The 5850-nt window shown below is 39.8% G+C and overlaps 1 pseudogene; it reads right to left on the bottom strand.

The window, feature by feature from the left end:
* Positions 1 to 4270: 4270 nt before the first annotated feature.
* Positions 4271 to 5144, bottom strand: LOC103198957 (annotated as a pseudogene).
* Positions 5145 to 5850: the final 706 nt, after the last annotated feature.

A 5850-nucleotide genomic window follows, 5' to 3' on the forward strand; every position in this document is an offset into this window, starting at 1 on the left:
AGAACTGACACCAATCCTACACAAACTATTCCAGAATATAGAAAAGTATGGTACCCTCCTAAATTCATTTTGTGAAGCAAGCATAATCTTGATACCAAAACCAGGCAAAGAGATCACTAAAAAGAAAAACCACAGACCAATATCCTTCATGAATATAGATGCAAAAATTTTCAACAAAATCCTAGCCAATAGACTCCAACAACATATCAAAAAAAAATAATTCATTATGACCAAATGGGGTTCATATCAGGGATGCAAGGATGGTTCAACACTCGAAAAACAATCAACGTCACCCACCACGTAAATAAAACAAAGGAAAAGAACCACACAATCATATCAATCGATGCAGAAAAGGCATTCAATAAAATCTAACACCCATTCTTGATAAAAAAAAAAAAACTCTCGAAAAAATAGGAATAGAAGGGAAATTCCTCAACATAATAAAGGGCATATGTGCAAAACCAACAGCCAACCTTATTCTCAATGGAGAGAGATTGAAACCATTCCCCTTGAGGATGGGAACCAGACAAGGATGTCCTCTTTCACCACTTCTATTAAACATTGTTTTGGAAGTCCTAGCTAGGGCAAGGGAGCTCTGGTAGCATAGTGCCTAAGGCATTTGACTGCTAACCAGAAGGCTGGTGGTTCAAACCCGTCAGCCACTCCTCAGAAGGAAGATTGGGCAATCTACTTCTGTGGTGATACTGCTTCAGAAACCCAAGGAGGGGTCGCTATGAGTCGGGTCCAACTTGATGGCACATAACAACAACAACAACAGCTAGGGCAATGAGGCAAGAAGGAGAATTCAAAGGCATCCAAATTGGTAAGAAGAAGTAAAACTATCCCTATTTGCAGATGATATGATCCTATACATAGAAGACCCAAGAGACTCAGCAAAAAAACTACTACTACTAAACTAGATTTAGCCTAGTGGCAGGATACAGGATCAACATCCAAAAATCAGTTGGATTCCTCTACACCAGCAAAGAGATTGCTGGAAAATAATAATAATAATAAGGAAATCAATACCATTTACAATAGCTACCAAAAAAAAGTAAATCTTACCAGGGACATTTGGGAGTAAATCTTACTAGGGACATGAAAGACCTTTACAAACAAAACTATAAAAGACTACTTCAAGAAACCATAAGAGATCTACATGAATGGAAGATCAAATGTAACAAATACCATGCTCATGGATAGAAAGATTGAACATTGTGAAAATATCAGTTCTACCCAAAGCAATCTATACATTTAATGCAAACCCAATCCAGATCCCATCAACATTCTAAACTAATCACTAATTTTATATTCCAGAACATAGAAAAGGATGGAAAGGAAAGAGATCTTGGATAAGCAAAGCACTATTGAAGAAGAACAAAGTAGGAGTGTTCTCACTCTCCCAGATCTCAAAACCTATCATACAGCCACAGTAGTCAAAACAGCCTGGTATTGGTACAATGACAGACACATAGATCAGTGCAATAGAACTGAGAACCCAGAAATGATCAGCTTATTTTTGACAAAGGGCTGAAATCCATTAAATGGGGAAGAGACGGTGCTGGCAAAACTGGATATCCATTGCAGAAAAATGAAACAAGATCCATACCTCACAACATATACAAAAACTAACTGCAGATGGATAAAAGAATTAAATGTGAAACCTAGAACTATGAAGTTCCTCAAGGAAAAACTAGGGCAAATTTAGGGGCCCTGATGTATGGCATAAATAGACTGTGAAGCATAACCCAAAATGCACAAACAGCAGAAGATAAACTAGATGAATAGGACCTTCTAAAAATTAAATCTCTATGTGCTTCAAAAGACTTCTCCAAAAGAGTAAAAGGAGAACCTACAGATTGGGGAAAAATATTCAGCAATGACATATCTGAAAAGGACTTATCTCTAAAATTTATAGAAAATTCCAACACCTCAACAATAAAGAGACAATCCAATTTAAAAATGGGCAGAATACATGAATAGACACTTCACCAAAGAAGATATTCATGTGTCCAACAAACACATGAATAAATGTTCGTGATCATTAGCCATCAGAGAGATGCAAATCAAAACAACAATGAAATACCATCTGGCCCAGCACTAATATCAAAGTTCAACAAGACAGAAAATAACAAATGCCAGTGAAGATGTAGAGAGATTGGGACTCTCATACTTGCTGGTGGGACCCTCAACTGATACAACTACTGTGAAAAGCAGCATGGCAATTCTTTTAAAATTTGAAATCAGAAATACCATTTAATTCATCAATTCCATTACTAGGTATATATCCTAAAGAAGTGAGAACCAGGACAAGAACAGATATATGCACACCCATGTTCATCACAGCACTATTAACAATACAAAAAGATGGAAACAACCTAGGTGCCCATTAACAGAAGAATGGATAACGAAACTATGGTACATACACACAATGGAATGCTATGCAACACTAAAGAATAATGTAGAATCTACAAGACACAACATAATGTGGATGAACTTGGAAGACATTATGCTGAGTGAAATAAGTCAATCATAGAAGGACAAATATGTATTAGTTCATTATTGTAAAAAGTCAAGGAAAGGTTTATTTATGGAAGGAAGCTTTCTTTGTTGGTTACCAGGGGTGGGAGAGAAGGGGGAAAAATACTGCAAAAATTATATATTTATATATAATCACAAGCAAGTCAAATTTTGCTGAATATAATTCAAAATGGTTTCATCAGTGCATTGACAGAGAACTGCCAGAAAGTCACAGATATGATTGCTGAGGTGAGATTAATCTTGGGTAAAAGCAAAGAATGGCAGAAAGAAGTTTACTTGTGTTTTATTGACTATGCAAATGCATTTGTTTGTATGGATCATAACAAATTATGGATAACATTGTGAAGAATGGGACTTCCAGAACACTTAACTCTTCTTATGAGGAATTTGTACATAGACCAAGAGGCAGGTGTTCAAACAGAACAAGGGGATATTTCATCATTTAAAATCAGAAAGGTGTGTGCCAGGGATTTATCTTTTCACCATACTTATTTACTCTATATGCTGAGCAAATAATCTGAGAAACTTGACTATATGAAGAAGAACGTGGCATCAGAATTGGAGGAAAACTCCTTATAACCTAAAATATGCAGATGACACAACCATGCTTGCTGAAAGTGATGAAGACTTGAAATACTTGCTGAAGAAGATCAAAAACTTCAATCTTCAGTATGGTTTACACCTCAACATAAAGTAAACAAAAATGTTCACAACTGAACCAATAAACACCATCACAATAAATGGAGAAAAGATTGAAGTTGTTAGGGATTTAATTTTACTTGGATCCACAATCAACACCAATGGAACAGCAGGCAAGAAATCAGACATCATATTGCACTGGGCAAATGTGCTGCAAAAGACCTCTTTAAAGTGTTAAGGAACAAAGATGTCACTTTGAAGAGTAAGGTGCACCTCACCCAAAACACAGTCTTTCTGTTAGCCTCATATGCATGTGAAAGCGGGACAAGGAATAAGGAAGAATGAAGACTAATTGATGTGTTTAAATTGTGATGTTGGCAAAAGATATTGAAAATACCATGGATTTCCAGAGGTATGAACAAATCTGTCTTGGAAGAAGTACAGGCAGAATGTTCCTTGGAAGCAAGAATGGTTAGACTTCATCTCTCACACTTTGGTCATGTTGTCAGAAGGGGCCAGCCCCTGGAGAAGGAGATCATGCTTGATAAAGTGGAAGGTCAACAAAAAAAGGGGAAAGCCCTCAACAAGATGGATTGACACAGTGAGTGCAACGATGGGCTCAGGTATTGCAAGGATGGTGAAGCTGGCACAGGACTGGGCAGTGTTTCAATCTGTTGTTCATAGTGTTGCTATGAGTCGGAGACGACTTGACGGCACCTAACAACAACAATAAAAGGGTTGGCTTCAGACCATGGAATTGCTTCTATAAGAAAAGTCCTTTCAAGTTACAAATCAGAAACTCAGTCAGTGATTTTTGAAGTTGAAAATTACCAGCATAGAATAGCAGTTAAGAGATTAGGGCTGAATCACAGCTCTACTTTTTCCTAGCTCTGTGGTTTTGAGAAATTGTTGTTGTTAGGTTGTGTTGCCTCTGACTCATGGTGACCATATATACACACAACACTCCCTTTTCTGAATCTAGCTTGAATTCCTGGCAGCTCCTGTCGATGTAATGTTGCAACTGTTTTTTGTTTTTTTTTTCCCCAGGCTTAATTAAATTGTTTCATTTGTCTTGTTTGTATAAAAACCTCTATGTGGTGGTCACAGCTGGAACCTGGGTTCTCTGCACGGAGACTCTGGTGTGGGTATTCACATGATCTGGGAACTCCTGGTAGGGAGACTTAGTGAAGACAGTCTCCTTCCACAGATCAGGGGTCAGATAGTTGTAAGTCTTGGAGATGGCATCAAAAGTGGCCTTGGTGAAGTTGCCCACGGTGGTGGTGCAGCCCCTGGCCAAGGTGTAGCAGTCGTCAATGGCAGCCATCTTCAGGTGCTTCTTGGGCAGGGGGGCAGAGACTATGCCAGTGCCCCTGGGTGCAGGGATGAGGCGCACCAGCACAGAGCCACAAAGGCCAGTCACCTTGCAGGGTACTGTGTGGGGCTTCCCGATCTTGTTGCCCCAGTAGCCTCGCTGCACCAGGACAATGGACAACTTGGCCAGGATGATGGCCCCACGGATGGCGGTGGCCACCTCCTTGGAGCATTTAACACCCAGGCCAACGTGGCCATTGTAGTCTCCAATGGCAACAAAGCTTTGAACCTGGTCCGCTGGTCGGTGTGCATCTGCTTCTGCGCAGGCATGATCTTCAGAACCTTGTCCTTCAGGGACATCCCCAAGAAGAAGTCAATGATTTCATACTCCTTGATGGGCAACGAAAATAGATCTCTTCTAGGGACTTGATCTTCATGTCTTTGACCAGATGGCCCAGCTTGGTGACAGGGAGCCACTCCTTGTCTTTGGCTTTGCCTCCACTAGCTCCGCGGCCTCGGCCACCGCCCAGCCCACAGCCGCGACTCTGGCCAAGCAGGCTGCAGCCGAAACCTCTGCACATAAGCCTCCGCAAGTTCCCATTCCGGCCCCCAGGGCCTCCAGGCCCTCCCGCAGCACCAGCGTCATCCACCATTTGGTGTTTTCCCGGAGAAGGTGCAACTGTTTTTAAGTTATCTTCAACAAAATTTTACTTGCGTGTGATATTAATGATGTGGTTCGATAACTTCCACATTCTGTTGGATCCATCTTTGGAATGGACACAGTTCATCAGATATTTTATTGAAATGTTTTCCAAATTCAGGTGAGATATAATCTAGGTCATACAAAATATGGACTTGTTTTAATTTTCTTCAGCTTCAACAGGAACTCGTATATGAGCAATACATTGTCAATTCCACAATCATCTGGCCTTGATCTGAGTGATGATATTGAGCTTCTTCATCACCTCTTTCCACTGATGTAGTTGTTTCAATTACTATTTATTTCATGTGGCAGGGTCCATTGTGTAGTTGCCATTTACATTTTTGAAAAAGGTATTTGCAATGAATAAGTTGTTGGTCTTTCAAAATTACATCATGCAGTCTCCAGCATCATTCTATCACCATGCCATATTTTCCAAATACTAATCCTGCTTTTTTTGTTTCTAACTTTCACATTCCAATCACCAGTAATTATAAATACTTGGTATTTATCTTGGTTGCATCTTTGATCAATTTCATACTGCAGAAGTTGGTAAAATCTTCAATTTCTTCATCTTTGGCTTTAGTAGGAGCTCTGGTGGTGTAGTGCCTAAGGCATTTAACTGCTAACCAGACGGCTGGTGGTTCAAATCCATCAGC

Source organism: Orycteropus afer, unplaced genomic scaffold (assembly GCF_000298275.1).
Source record: "Orycteropus afer afer isolate SDZICR_OR568_19922 unplaced genomic scaffold, OryAfe1.0 scaffold00100, whole genome shotgun sequence".
Taxonomy (NCBI): domain Eukaryota; kingdom Metazoa; phylum Chordata; class Mammalia; order Tubulidentata; family Orycteropodidae; genus Orycteropus; species Orycteropus afer.